The 16,949-nt window shown below is 34.4% G+C and overlaps 1 long non-coding RNA gene across 1 annotated transcript in view; it reads right to left on the bottom strand.

Moving 5' to 3' along the window:
- Positions 1–15,956, bottom strand: part of LOC109328999 — a 20,713-nt gene extending 4,757 nt beyond the window's left edge. The window contains exons 1-2 of the long non-coding RNA XR_002105503.1: positions 15,659–15,956; positions 13,937–13,940 (exon numbers count right to left, since the gene is read on the bottom strand). This is a non-coding gene — a long non-coding RNA (uncharacterized LOC109328999). The remainder of the gene's footprint in view (positions 1–13,936; positions 13,941–15,658) is intronic.

Below are 16,949 nucleotides of genomic sequence, written 5' to 3'. Positions count from 1 at the left end.
GAATCAGTCCAGAACCCCAGATAATCGATTAAATGCTATCTTAGTCGATTAACGTGATTCAAAATGTTAACTGATTCTGTTTTTCAAGTTTTCAGTTTCAACAACTTAACAAACAGTTAGGTTAATCGATTAACGTAATGCCTTTAATCGATTAACAGCATTTTAAAACGTGTTCCAGTAGCAACCACTTTTCAAAGCAGTTGGGTTAATCGATTAAAGGATTAGTTAATCGATTAACAGCAATTTAAAAGTGTATTTTTAAATACAAAACCTCAAATACGTTATGCACTTAGTTCATACATGTTTAACACTTAGTTTATGCCTAGAATGCACATATACATGTATTTAAAAGGATGAAATGATTTAAAAGGATTTATGCATATGAGACATGTATTAGGTGCCCTAAGCCTTGACTCAACTTAAACTAGATTCTAGTCTAAGCCTAGTACCAATTAAAGACTTAAGCACAATGATTTGTTGATGATCTTCAAGCTCTTATAAGCACAAGTTGTCCTCATCAAAACCATGACATATAAAGAGAGCTTTCCAAAGTGTTCCTCTTGACATGCACACTTTCAACCCTGGACTACTTAACTAACAAAACAAATTTTGAATTACAAAATCTAACATCCTCATGATTCAAAATTCTGTAACATCAACAACTACAAACAAAATCAATCTTTCAAGTTGTGTATTCCAATCTTCTTCCTCAATTCTTTAAATCTATCCACCTTCAATGGCTTTGTCATGATGTCTGCCAATTGAACTTCGGTTTTGCAATGAATCAGCTTGATCCTTCCTTCTACTACTTGATGTCTTAAGAAGTGATATTTGGTTTCAATGTGTTTGCTCCTACCATGATAAACATGGTTCTTTGCCAAATCAATGGTTGATCTGCTGTCTACAAGCAACTCCATAGCACCTTCATTCTCTATACCCAGTTCTTGTAGTAGAGAACAAATGCAAAGAGCCTAGCAAGCAGTGTGACAAGTTGCTATGTATTCAGCTTCACGAGTTGAGAGAGCCACTACCCTTTGCTTCTTTGAACACCATGAAATTGGAGCTCCTACTATCATAAAAACACATCCCATGGTGCTCTTAATGTCCATCACATCACCACACCAACCTGAGTCAGAGTAGGCCACAAGTTGTGAACTAATATTCTCATCTTGGTGAGGGAAAACAACTCCAAAATCAAGAGTTCCTCTTAAGTATCGTAGGATCCTTTTGGCTGCAATCATGTGTGAGTGTCTTGGATCTCTCATGAACTTGCTGATCATGCCTACACTGAAGGAAATTTCTGGTCTAGAGTGACAAATGTACCTTAAGCTTCCCACAAGTTGTCTGAATAGAGTTGCATCCACAATTGCTTCATTATCACATTTATCCAGCTTCAAATTCATTTATGCTGGTGTTTCTGAGGTGTTGCAGTTCAACATATTGAACTTGGTTAGAATCTCAAGCAAATACTTTCATTGATGCATGAATAGACCTCTATCAGTGTATTGAAACTCAAGACCAAGAAAGAATGAGTGTAAGCCTAGACTTGTCATCTCAAATTCCCCTTTTAGGCTGCTCTTTAGGACCTCTATCCCCTTTGAACTATTTCCTGTTATTAGAAGGTCATCCACATACAAACATATGAACAATGCTCTCCTTCCTTGATCTAAAGACTTGAAGTACATGCGATACTCTATTGAACATTTCTAGAACCCTGAGTCAGAGAGGAACTTGTCTATCCTCTTATTTCATGCTCTAGGTGCTTGTTTTAAGTCATAGAGTGCATTCTTTAATCTTAGTATCTTGCCTTTATTGCCTTTTCTGATGAATCCAAGAGGTTGATTAACAAATACTACTTCTTCTAATGGACCATTAAGGAATGCTGACTTCACATCTAGTTGTGATAACCTCTACGTCTTGCAACTGGCTAGAGCCACTATGAGTCTTATTGTTTCCAATCTAGCAATTAGTGCAAATAATTCAGAGTAGTCAATTCCCTCCTTTTCCATAAAGCCTTTTGCAACTAATCTTGTTTTGTGCTTTGAAATTGTGCCATATGGTTTTAACTTCACTTTATACATCCATTTGACTGCTATTGGTACCTTCTTAGTAGGCAAAGTAACCAATTCCCAAGTGTCACTCTTCTTTATAGACTTGATTTCTTCCAACATTGCTTCTCTCCAAGTGATGTTTGAAATAGCTTCTTCAAATCTTACTGGTTCAACATCAACCAATAGAGCTAAGTGTTGCACAAGGTCTCCTTCCGAGTTAATTGCACCATCTGAGTATAGCTGAAAATCTCTCAGCCTAGAAGGAAATAATTTCTGTCTTTGTGGTCTTTCATTAGCTACTTGATATGTCTCTGTGATTGTGTCTATCACTTCTTCTTTTCTGGACACTTCTTCATTTTCCTAATCTAGTTGCAGACTTGTTACTCTAGTGATTCTGTCTTGAGACCACTTCCGTGATTCACTTTCTTCAATGAGCACATCCCTATTGAACATAACTTGATTGTTTGTAGGATTATACAATTTTTATGATCGTTGTAGCCAACAAAGATCATAGGTACACCCTTATTGTCAAGCTTATTTCTCATTTGGTTTGGAATATGAGTGTAGTAGAGTGATCCAAACACCCTTAGGTGTCTTATTGAAGGCTTTATTCCATACCAAGCTTCTTCAAGTACCACTGATTCTAGTTTCTTTATTGGACATCTGTTAAGGACAAACACACTTATGGTGGCAGCCTCACCCTAGAAGTTGTATGATAAATTCTTTATCGTCAACATACTCCTAACCATGTTGAGTATTATCCTAATTCTCCTCTCAACAATGCCATTGTGTTGAGGTGTATAGGGGGCAGTTACCTCATGCACAATGCCTTGATCCTTACATAAATCTGAGAAAGCTCCTAATGTGAACTCACCACCTCCATGTGTTCTAAGGATCTTAATGTTCGTGCCTGACTGCTTTTCCGCCAACTTCTTGAACTCCTTGAATATTGACAGAACCTCACTTTCAACTTGATGAGATAGATCCACACTTTTCTACTCAATTCATCACAAAGGTTACAAAATATTTGTTGCCTCCTAGTGTTGGAGCATCAAAAGGCCCACACACATCTGAGTAGATGACTTGTAGCAGATCCTTGGCTCTAGAGGCAGTGTGGTTACTGAATGAATTCCTTGGTTGCTTGCTGATGAGGCAACTTTCACACACTTTCTTTGGAATCTGTATTATAGGTAGGCCTAATACCATGTTTTTGGATCTGAGTGAGCTCAAATCTCTGAAATTCAGGTGACCAAATCTCATGTGCCACAACCAAGAATCTTCACCAATCATGGCAGATAGACAATGAGACTCCACATTTTCTAAGATTACCTGAAAGGTTTTATTGGATGACATGGTTGCTCTCATGACTAGCCTCCTTTTATGATCATAGATCTCTAATGCTCCATTGAGCAATTTCATTGAGAATCCTTTCTCCAGTAGTTGTCACATACTTACCAAGTTGTTTTTCATGTTTGGTACATAGAGCACATCAGTGATCAGTGCTTGATTCCTAACCTTCTTGTTGATCAAGACATCTCCCGTGCCCTCAACTTGAATCACCCTGTTATCAGCAAATCGAACAGTGCTTTTCTTTGTCTCATCAAAGTTAACTAATCAATCTCTATGTCAATCATGGCTTGAGCAACCAGAATGAATATACCAAATGTCATAGTTCTTACAGACCTGACATGTGACCATAATGAGCTGGAGAGGTTGATCATCATTTTCTGCCTTAATTTCTTCCTTAGCTATGTGTTGCTTCACTTTGTTGTTTGCTTTTATTGTCATCTTGTATGGATGATGACTTGCATTCAATTGAAAAATGGCCAATCTTGCCATAATTGAAGCACCTGATCTTCCTTTTATCAACTGTTTTCCTTCCTCCTCTCCAATGATTCAGGCCACCTCTCCTTATTGAGTTTTCTGGTTTGTCATGATCAAACCTTTATTGCTCTCTATTTTGGAAGTTTTTGTGGCTTGCACCTCTGAAACTCCCTATACCCTTTCCTCTGAATCCATTCTTCCCTCCATAACTCCTTAGGCATGTGACTTGGGCTTGTAGAGATTGGTCCACTTATCTTTCATTAGATCTTTCAATGAGTCTATGCTCATATGCCTCAAGTGATCCTTGAAGATCTTCTATCTTCAACACCTCTAAGTTCTTGGATTCCTCTATTGCCACAACAATGTGGTCAAAGTTAGGGGTGAGTGTGCGCAATATCTTTTCAACCACTGATTGATCAGTGATTTTCTCTCCACAAGCCTTCATGGCATTCATATGTGTGACAACTTTGTTGAAGAATTGGCCCACCTTTTCATTTCCCTCTATTTGCATCAATTCATATTGTCTCCTAAGAGTTTGCAGTCTTACTTTCTTCAACTGTTCAGCTCTCTAGTTGCAGGCTTCAAGGATCAACCAAGCTTCCTTTGAGTTGGTTGCATTAGATATTTCTTCGAAGTGTGCTTCATCCATACATTGATGCAAGAGAAACATAGCCTTACAATCCTTCTTCTTGTTCTGCTTGTGTATTCTTCTTTGTTCATCTGGTGCTTCTTCATCAAGAATTGTATAGCCTTGTTCTTCAATCTCATCAACATCTTGGTATCCTATAATTGCCTTCATTTGTACCTTCCATCGATTTCAATTCTTGCCATCAAGAATTGGGAGGTTTGCTAGAAAAATTGTTCCACTCCGTCCCATGATTCTTTTGTTGAATTTTTTGAGTTTGATGAGGGTTCTTTATTGATCTTGAACCTATGCTCTTGATACCAATTTGTTAGAACAAAGAAAAGTGAATGAAGAAAGATTGAGAAAAGAGAGGAAGAGAGTAAATGCAATATGGTTTGTTTGTAGTGAATATGAATGTATGTTAGTTAACTTTCTATACAAGGTAAGTCTATTTATAGCAACCTTAACTACTTAACTAACAAAACAGAATTTTGAATTAAAAAATCTAACAAAAACAATAATATAGAATTAAATATTAATACTAACTATATAAAACAATGATATAGAGTTAAATATTAATACTAACTATATAAACTAATGGGCTGTCTAAATTAGTTTTTTTGTGTACAATCTTATTGTGAAACCTAGTCTCTACACATCTGATATCTCAGACACTTGATTACTAGACATGGGGCGCATCAAACTTGTTGGTGCAATAGAAACCATTAGACTGAGAATAATGGAATAACACAAGAGAATTTATTAACGAGTTTGATGAAGTTATGACTATACCATTATAAGTATTGATGTATGTGGAAACAATATATACTAATTATTAGAGATTAGGATTAGAAGCTCTAATATTCAATTAGGGTTTACACAATTTATATCTCTAATGTTTCTAATCAGTGTTAATAATGATCATAAATGTCTCTAATTGGTGTCAATGCTCATGCATGTTTTTAATTGATGTATGTTATAATAAGTAATTTGAGTTCAATATATAGTATTGATTTTTCTCCTTTATCTCAATATTAGATAATATAAAACTTCTTACCATAATATATTTTAAATCTTCCAACAACAAAAAACTATTGCCTCAAGAAAAGCTTTATTTGATTTATTTTAATATCTAATTTATCTCATTGGGTTGTTTTATCATCACAGTTAGGGGTGAGCATGAGTCAAGTAAAAATTATCTCTTACTCGACTTTAAATGTTGGTCGTATTATTATTTTGAACATGGATCTGACCCTAGACTTGAAGCTAACTCAACCCTAAATGTTGACTAGGTCAGCCTTTGAACCTGAACTCGGCCTAGACCCGATTATATACAATACATACTCTATTTAGATAAAATCTTCTCAATATTACTTATCATTATGAATATGTAACTTGACATATAAAATTATATATATTGTTAATCATGTTGATCAAATATGTGTCATTACTTTGTACACAATTGAATATAGACACATACAAATATGATGACTGAGTAATCATGGGACAGGATGGCTCAGTCATGTTTGTCCCCTACTCAACCCTAAATATTGACCAGATCTATTCTTTGAACTCAAATCGGCTCTAGATCCGATACGATTCAGGCACGATCATAATTGGTCCATACAGGGTGAGTGAGTAGGGTCAGGTTCTGCTTACCACTAGTGTTTATCAAGATTTGTCATATAGTGTATTCAATCAATTTGGAACCAAAAAATATCTTAGAAGACCTCAAATCTTAAAACTCAGCATTAATATAGCAAACATAACTTTCCAAAAACGACCACAAAAGGGAAACTCTACAGGACATTGATTATGAAAAGTGATAACCCATGAATGAATGAATGAAAAGAGAAGAAAGAAGAAGACAGTGATTACAAGATTGACAATGAATAACCTCATTTGAATTCTTTATTGAATGAATAGATCTTCTTTACATAAAGAGAATAATGCATTAAACCACTTAATTCTACACTTAAACTAAGAGCAAATTTATACTACTCGTAATTCAAGAAGCGAATAAAAGAAAAAGAAAGAAAAACAGAAAAGTTTCCATATCAGGAAACTGGACAACTTAGCACAAAACAGAAATTCAAAAAACTTACTAAAAATGGAAATAACCAGTTTTAACTAAACTACAAGAGAGATCACTTGGACGTTTTGTGCTTGACTTTATGTTGGGCTTTGGACATGCTAGAATCTTCAATGTCATCTATTTTAACAGCCTGCTCAAGCTTGGCATATGAATAACAATGGTACCAAGTTTGGATATGATGTTTCAAAATGGGAGAGGAGAAAGAGATTTAGTGAGAATATCAACAAGCTAGTCTGTAGAAGAGATAAGTAGGAGATGAATGGTTTTATCTTGAACTTGTTCACGAACAACATGGCAATCCATTTCGATATGCTTTGTTCGCTCATGAAAAACCAGATTTGCTGCAATTTGGAGTGCCGAAATATTATCACAAAATATAGTTATTGGATTTGGATGAGGAATGCCAAGGTCTTTAAACAAATAGGTTAGCCACTGTGTCTCACAAGTGGCCATAGCTAGGGCCCTATACTCGGCCTCAGAAGAAGATCCGGAAATGGTACTTTGTCTTTTGTTTTTCCATGAAACCAAAGTTGTCCCTAGGAAGAAGGACCATCCTGTTACAGATTTTCTAGTATCTAAACAAGTTGTCAAATCTGAGTCTAAGTAAAAATTTATCACAATAGTGTTGTTGCTTGGAAAAAATATTCCTTGTCCTAGTGAGGTCTTGAGGTACCTTAGGATTCTGGTTGCTACTTTGTGATGAATATCAGTAGGATTAGCAAGGTATTGACTCAAGAATCCAACTGCAAAATAGATATATGGCTTGGTGTATGTTATGTTTAGCAATCTTCCTATTAGCCTCATATAAGCTATGATGTATGCAAGAGGAGTTCCTGACTTTGAATGGAGTCTTGTGTTGTATTCCGTTGGAGTTGATGCTGGTTTGGCTCCTAAGAACCCTATTTCTTGTAGAAGATCCAGGGTGTACTTCCTTTTATAGAGAGATATGTCTTTAGTAGTCCTAGCAACCTCCAATCCCAAGAAGAATTTGAGTTCACCGATAACTTTAATACTGAATTTGTTGTTAAGTATAGTCTTGGTGTGAGATATTTGTTGCGGATCATTAACTTCCAAAATCATATCATCCACATAGACTAAAATGGTTGTGAAGCATGTGTTAGTGTTCTTAATATATACTATGCCAGATATCCTAATAAACATCAGTCATTTAACAGCGCAATTTTGAACAACGCTGTTGAAAATGAGGCGGAAGAACATCAACAGTGCATAATAAAGCAGGTGCTGTCAATTTATGTAACTTTAACAGAGCATTCTTGACAATGTATTGTTGAACATTAGTAACGTTAGTGCTGGCTTGAATGATTTATTTTTAACAGCGCATTTGGTAGAAAGCAATGTTGATGTGAATATATGCAACATCGCATATTTAAGGAAGCTTTGTTGAAGATGACATAGTAACCGCACTTGCTTAATTATACGTTGTTGATGTGTTACGACTTTTTAAGCGTCCGAGAAATTAATGGTGGAGTAGTTATGCGTCTCTTCATTTGTTGAAATATTAATGGTTGAGTGGTTATGCGTTTCTTGGTTGTTGAAATATTAATGGTTGAGTGGTTATACGTCTCTTCGTTTGTTGAAATATTAATGGTTGCTCATCTATAAATATTATGGTTCACTCAATGTTCTATTTCATTAGTAAGCTAAAATCCTAAGAGTATGTGTTTCTATAAGAGTATGTTCATGAAGATAGGAGGAAGAAAACACAAAGTAGTAAAAAAGATAGCAATACTGCAAATAGTGAAAAAGAGAAAAAGCACCCAGATTCGTATAGAGGAGTCGTGGAAAAAATTGTGTTTCTGTTTCAGAATCATGTCAAGGAGGTCTTTAACAACTTTTGATTTTGAAAAAGGACCTAGATTTCAGAAGGAAGGTGGATGTCATACAAGATTTGGATGAGATGAAGATTTAGTTGATAGATCTCTTTCATTTGCAATTGAAAGGAAATAAAAGGAAAAGAGGATCAAAGAATTATTTTTCTTCATCTTCAATTGATTTCATTTGCAATTGTGGACAAGATTAATTTGTAAAGTATTGAGTTTTGTTCATTGAGCTCTTTCAAATTTCAAAATGGTCCCAGATTTCAGAAGGAAAGTGGATGTTATACAAGATTTGCGTGAGATGAAGATTTAGTTCATTGATCTCTTTCAATTGAACCGAAATAAAAGGAAAAAGGGGATCAATGAATTATTTTCTTCATCATCTTCAGTAATTCCTTAAGTTCATTGATTTCCTTCATTGAAATCATTTTCATTGTATTCTTCATCTGCCAAATCATTTAATTCATTATATTCTCATGTACCAAATCATTTAGTTCATTATAATGTATTTTTCCTCTCTGAATGAATAATAAAACAATTATTTTGGATGTTAATTTCTGTTTTTTGTTAATTATTTGGATGGTTATTCTCTTTAATGCTTTTGCATTGTTCCTTATTAATAAACACAATAAACAAATTATCAATACTTAATAAATACAAAAACAAATTAACAAAATGTAATGTTTAATATTTTATCCAGTTTCGTATTAATAAACACAATTATATTGTAATAATCTACTTCATGGTAAATTCATGTTGTATAAATATTTTACAGTTATGTAAAATGTTAATTGAACAGCGCATAACTACGAATACGTTGTTACTTTGGAAAATGAGTTCAATTTAATAGCGCATAATTACGACTACGATGTCAATTAGATTCTATTCAACAACACATAATTCAGATAGCGCTGTCAATTAGATTCTATTCAACAACGCTACATCTCGGTAGCGTTGCTGATGTGTTAATGAAAATAAGTAGTAAACAATTGGATATGCAACAATAGTGCCATCCTTAATATGCATTGTTGAATATGTTGATACAACAGCGCTACGTTAAATATGCGTTGTTGAAGAGGTCAATACAATATCGCTATCGTTAATATGCGTTGTTAAATGATTACTACAGCTTAAATATCTAAAACATGAATCGTTTCTTCTACGCTCTCAAACTTACTCGAAAAGAAATCCCTCATACTCTCATAAACCCTCATACTCTCATAAACCCTCATACTTTCATAAACTAAAAAAACTTCATTAATGGCTTCCCAAAGTGGCGATCATGTATCTCACAGTGGTGACAAAGCTTCACCGACTCCACAAGACAAGCAAATCGTTGCTCAAGGACGACCTCCACGTGGAATGACTTCCACGAAGAATGTCATTCGGTCAAGAAGTAAGGATGTGAAGGTAGAAGTTCAATGGAACTCTAAAGGCCAAACATTAAATTCGAAGGGTGGCAACATATTGTTAAGTTACATTGGTGTTGTTGTTAGTCAGAATGTGAAGCTAACCTTCAACAGATGGAGTGATGTAGGAATATCGTGAAGGAGCGTATTTGGAATGTAATAACAGTAAATTTCTTTTTCAGTTTTTGTGTTTTTGTGTTTTCATGCAATGTACGTATATATGTTACGTTTTCATGCAATGTACATATACGCATGTGTTTTCATGCAATATATAATGTATATGTGTTTTTATTTTAGACAACTTTTGATGTTGGTGGGGAGCATAAGGATTATATCCTTAAATTGACTGGCAAGGCTCTCAGACAATTTCGAACTAATGCCGGAAAATTACTCAGAGATGCTGATGGCAACGTCAACCTAAAACCTCCAACTAAAGATGTAAATATCGTTGATGAATGGGAATGGAAGACTTTTGTCACCCTAAACAGACAAGACTAGTCTTTCTTGGTAAAATCATATTTTTTGTATTGAGTTTTGTATATATGATTTTGTATATGATTGTTGATATTAATGTTGTTTATTGTTTCAGAAATTAAGTAATGAAAACCGCAAGAGGGCATTCAAGCCTTTGTATCCATACCGAGCTTCTCGGGCGGGGTATAGAGGAATCGAGGAAACAATTGTAAGTATTGTTCATTTGTACATTATTGGTTATGTTTTGTATGCATATATATCTAATTACATTATTATTGGTTATGTTTTGTTAGTTGGAGAACAAAAGGGATACACCTATGACTCCACATGGAGTAGAACGCGATGTTCTATGGGTGGATGCTCGTAAGGACAAGGATGGTGTCATCGACAATGAGGAAGTTCAATAAGCGGTAAGACGTGTTCTAAGTGCTCATTTAATTATACGTAATTTCCATACTTTATTTATCAAAATGTGATTAATTAACAATATGTTTTTTTTCTTGATTTGCCAGGTTGCCCTAAAAGAAAAGGAGGCAAACCCGGATAGTCGCATAATACTTGACAAGGCACTAGGACTCCCTATCTACCCTGGCTGTATCTTATGTGTAGGATTTGGGGTTAGCCGGCAAATATTTGTACCCCATCCAAAGCGTGCAACCAAAGCCCAAATGAGTCAGGCTCAAAAGCAACTAGATGGCCTCATGTAACGGTTCAACGAATTTGAGCAATCAATGAAGGCGAAGGAAGCTGAGTGGCAACGGCTAGCTAGTAATGCTGACATTGTTCCTTTAACCGTCAATGAGAGTTGCACTACACCTGCACCTTACAAAACTCCCATTCCGATTCTCCTTCCTGAGGTAATTTAGTTAACTTATTTTAATTTAGTCGTTAACTAATTATATGTTTTAACTTACATACAAGGAATCAGTTCTTGCAAACTTTTCCTGGATACCCCAACTTGCCGAGTAGTGGGTGTTGGGAAAGTGCACAAGTTGGTTGAAGCTATGCTGCATAATGCATGTATCTCATGCCATCATGTGAGGGTCTCGATTGACATTACAAACGATGATAATGCGTTGCTTCCAATTCCAATCGATGAGGATATCTTTATAGTTGGAAGGACTATAGGCACTTTTGTGGCTTGACCAATAGACCTTGTTCATGTAATTCCTCCTAAAGTATGATTTTTCACCTTATGCTCACTCATATTATATATATATATATATTGATCTATAATTGATATGTTTTAATTGAATATTTCAGGAAAATGTACATTCCACCCCCAGTAGCACCCAAAAGTCTAAGCCATCTTCTGGGGATGTGAGCTCAAAGCCATCTACTAGGGATGTGAGCTCCAAGAACACTACCAACTATTGTACTAAGATGATGGAGCATGTAAAGAAGATGGGAGATGATATGATAATTATATAAATTCCCAACGAAGTCTATGGGGATAATGTTGATGAATACATTGGCATGAGTGAAGTCCGGGATGTACATAAACATGATTGTATAGGTGCAAGTGCTGTATGTATATATATGAGGTAAATTATGTTTTCTTAACTTCTCACTTTTGCATGGCGGTGTGTTATAATTAACTAACATTTGTGCTAAATATATTAGGTACTTGTATGAAAGTTTTATTAAGTTAAATAAGAAAAAATGTGATGTTCATATCCTCACACCTTACCACTTTGATGTCGCACAAAAAAAATGAGATTGGGAAAAAACAGAACAAAATACAGATAATCTCATCATCATAACAAAGATACAGATTTATTTCTTTCACCTTTTAATATCGGGTGAGTATTTTGTAATTGTCTTTTATATTTCTTTCTTTAGTATGTTTGTTGTGCTTAACATTTCCTAACCATGTACATATGTTTTGTTAGTCAACATTGGGTTTTGGTTGTCATCAATCGGGTCAATGAAGAAATATACTACTTTGACTCATTGGCACGTGGTGATATGAACAACTATGTCGCTATGAAAGAGATGTTTTCTAAGTAAGTGGACTACTCATTTGAACTTTTAGTTACACTTTCACTTTTCTAGTTGTTTATTAATTAAGTACATTTTCTATTGTTTAGTGTGGTGAAAGTTTAAAAATTGAATAATCTTGGTAGAAACAAGTTACCAAATCCCAACAATATCAAGTGGACTCGTATGCAGGTATTTGCACAAATCATCTCAAACAATTATATGTGTAATGGCCAACTAATGTTATACTTATATGTTTACTTCATTTTAATTTTAGACCCCTTACCAAACAAACGAGGTAGATTGTGGCTATTACGTGTTGAAATTCATGAAGGATATCATTCAGCAGTGGCCAACTAATGAAATCAAGTTTGTTGGAAAATCATATACAGATGACCAAGTCAACCAGATTAGAGAACAATGGTCAAAGTTTGTACTTAGTTTGGTTCGCAAATGATAGGTATAGTAGATTAGTTTTGCACAGATTGTAGCTTAGGGAATTCAATTAATGTTCAATGTAATATATATGATTTGGTCTATGTGATATATGTTTATGTAAATAGTGGAATTAATGTTTGATATATAAATTCAGTTGAAATTCAGTTGTGTTCATATAGTTGTCATTTCGTGTTTCTATATGCATTCATTTTATTGTTATGTTCTGTTTCTCTATGCATCAGGATATTTTCTGTTGTGTGCGTAACTTTGTAGAATTAGGAATAATGGTCTTCGACAACACTTTCGTATGATTGCGCTGTTGTTATACCCATACAACAACGCTTTTTTAACAATCCGCTGTTGATTACGTTGAAATCAACAGCGCATTCTCAAAAAAACGTAGTTGCTTTCATTGAATTCAACAGTGCAAGAACAAAAAATCGTTGTTAAATACTTATCTCTCGTTCATTCTCTTTTAGCTATACAATAGCGCATACGATAAGAAGCGATGTCGATATGATCAAAACTATTTCCTCTGCACTTAATCGCTTAAAACAGTGCTTAATCGGTTAATTGTTTGAATGTTATTTATGTCATTATTAATTGTTCTATATATTTAATTAATTGTCATTAATCGAATGTCGTAACGTAATTACTAATTTGAAATTCATTAAAAAAAATGAATTAGTAAAATAATTATTATATCTTCCATAGTGTTTCCTTAAGATTGCGATGTGGAACACTTACCTTCATATTTGAATGGGGAGTTTTTCCATAGCGTTTCCTTTAGGTTGCGTTGTTGATTAGATATCATTGACAATGCCTTCTTCATTATGCGTTGTTGAAGATACTATCAGACCTTAAAAAATTAAAATTTTCCCGCATTCTCACACATTCATCAGCAATCCCAAACTCATTTACTCAGCAGCAAAATGCCTTTACTCTCAAAATCGACCTCGAAAATCATTCAACCTCATCATCATTCACTCATTCAACATGAAAATCATTCAACACCGATTTTGAAAATTATTCACTCGTTTAACCTCAAAATCATCGTTCACACATTCAACTCCGAGAAGGAGGCTTTTGAAGAAATTGGGACATTTTTTATAAAAATGCCATACCATTTAATGCATTAAGGTCAACAAAATTTGATAGTATGTTTGAGAAGGTTGCAAGACATGGATTAGGATTTAAGCCACCATCCTACCATGAGCTTAGAGTTAAGTACCTGGAGAAAAAAATGGAATCAACCAAGGCTATTATTGAGAAACATAGAGCTTATTGGAAGGACATGAGATGCACCATAATGTCTTATGGGTGGATTGATAAGAGGAGGCAAACCATATTGAACTTGTTAGTGAATGACCCGAGAGGGACTATTTTTTTGAGGTCCATAAATTACTCTCACATTAAAAAAAAAATAGTTGAAACAATTTCTAATATGGTGGATAATATTGCGGAGGAGGCTAGTGAGGCAAATGTGGTCCAAATTGTGACATACGATTTTGAGAATTACAAATCCGCTAGACAAATGTTGATGGTGAAAAGGACAAGATTGTATTGGACACCTTGTGTTGTCGATTGCATAAACTTAATGTTGGAGGACTTTGAGAAGATACATGTTCACAAAGAGACAACACCAAGTGGAAAAATATTATAACATATATATATATGGAAGAATGTTTTTGATTTCCTTACTGCAAAAATTTAGCAATTTGGTGAGGCCAACCATGACTCGTTTTGCAACATCTTACATAATATTGGGTTGCTTATTGGACAACAATGAAGCATTGAGAAGAATGTTCACATATATTGAATGGAAGGATAGCCAATATGAAAAGGACACGAGATGGGAAAAGAGTTGAGAATGTGATCATGGATAAAAGGTTTTGGAAGAATATTGTGACTTGCTTGAAGGGCGCTTTACCTCTAATCAAAGTGCTCAAATTGGTGGACTCAAATGAGAAACCAGTCATGGGGTATATCTATGAAGCAATAGACTTGACTAAGGTGAGCATACAATAGGCTTTCAATGGTGTCTTTAATAGGTAAATAATCATGACAACTAATATTGCTTGGCTTTTTTCCATAACTAAAGTGTATACTTCATAACTAATTCGTTTTCCTATTTTTTTAGTTATATGTCTCTTTGGGAGATAATTGATGAAAGGTGGGACAATCAACTTCATCAGCATTTGCATGCTGCAAATTGTTATCTTAATCCCATATTGCACTATGTTCCTGGATTTAAGGTCGATTATGAAGTTAAGCAAGAAATGTATGATTGTTTGAGAAGGAAAGTGGGGGTGATATTGAGATAATTAAAAAGGTTGCTACTGAACTAGAAGACTTTCATGGTCCAAATAAGTTTTTTGGTAGTATAGTAGCCACAATTGGACTTGAAACTAAAACTTCAGCACAATGGTAGGAGTCATATGGTGATGAACATCCAGAGCTGCAAAACTTTGCAATTCGTTTACTAAGCTTGACATACGGTTCATCTGGATGTGAACGCAACTGGAGTGCTTTTGAGGTGGTAAAAATTTAAAATAATTTATCTTGTCCTTTGTAAAATAAATTATTGATTCGTCTGCTAAATGTTAATTTGTTTTTTAGGTCCACAAAAAAAAAGGAATTGTATGAAACAAAAGACAATGAATGATGTTGTCTTTGTGATGATTAATTAAAAATTGGAAACCAGAAGCAAACAAGGAAATATGACATTTAATTTAAGCTTGATGACATTTCCGACAATGATAATTGGATTATGAACAATAATGAAGATGATGAGAATGTAGAAAGAGAGAATGACGATTGAGATACTCCATTAGAAAAAGCCTTGCGTAAAGTTGGAGATGGTGCTACAATTTGTTGTGGTCGTGAAGAGTTGGAGATTCCACAATTTGATTCTAATGATGAACTCGATGGAGATGAAGCACATGTCGAGGAGCCACTTGATGAGATTAATGAAGATGAAGAGGTCAACGAAGATTATTATCTTGATATCCCCTTGCGTGATTTGATTTATTGATTTAGGTATTAGGTTCTGATACTTGTTGGTGTTTTTTATTGTCAAACACTTTAGTTGATTGTGTTGACATGTTAATTTTTCAATTATGCGAGACCTAATACTTTAATATGAATATATTTTGATGTTGAAGTTAAGTTTTATCAAGTGCTACTTGTTAATTTTGTTATTTATAACAAAGGAGAAAACTGAAGTTTTTATTATTTTGTGTATAAGTATATATTAAAAGAAATTCAATGTTTGGTAGGTTCTTACGATCCGTATTACAATCACGCATTTTACATTTTCATCTAATCCTTATGATATTACATAAGATATCGATCTTGTAAACTATGGTCCCATTAGGTGCAAGAGGAAGAGGACTAAAACATCACCAACAAGGAACAAGTTTGTTGAAATTGAATTTCCAAAAGACATTCAGAAAGCTCAATGCAAATACTCCAAAGAGAAACTAAGTATTAATGGAAAATATTAGAGTACCAACCAAATGCTGGGACATATAGAAAATTGCCAACAAAAAATGATGCCATTGGCAACTAAAATAAAGGAACCATTTTTTGCCTTTCACCCTAATTCATCTAACCATTTTCCGACTCATACAACTAAGTACTCTAATGGGAAGATGTGGGAATCATTTGCCACAATATTAGTAATGCAAGAGATCCTTTTTAATATTGTTGATGCTCAAGGTATGATATGGGAATTCCAAAATGGAATTCCATAATTTTAGGGTTGTAAGCAGTGAAGTAACCTCACATCTATTCAACCTCTTCTATATGTGTGTAGAATCTTTGTTTACCTATCATCATAATCATAAGTATTAGGAATTTTGTGATTTAGATTGTCATAACTAATATTGCAATGATATATAATATTTATGTTTTTTCATTACTATAAGATATTGTTGGAAACCATGAGTGAGAACTTTTGGGTGTGAAATATAAAAAACATCCAAGTCCCACATAGAAGATTTTGAAAAAACAACTCTCAAAGTCCCACATGGAAGAGTTTTGAAAAAATAAAAATTAAGCTCTCAAGTCCCACATGGGAGAAATGAGGAACATGAGAAAAATCTCATGTTATAAATAGAGGCTTTCTGCCTTCATTTTAACTCGCACCAATTTGAAGGCGTTTCCTCTCAACTTTTCTTTCTCCCCCCTAATATTCCGCCGACGCATTTCCGG

This window comes from Lupinus angustifolius, chromosome LG02 (assembly GCF_001865875.1).
Source record: "Lupinus angustifolius cultivar Tanjil chromosome LG02, LupAngTanjil_v1.0, whole genome shotgun sequence".
Taxonomy (NCBI): Eukaryota; Viridiplantae; Streptophyta; class Magnoliopsida; order Fabales; family Fabaceae; genus Lupinus; species Lupinus angustifolius.
Note: the sequence above shows the minus strand (reverse complement) of the source record. Positions and strands in the feature narration are given on the sequence as shown.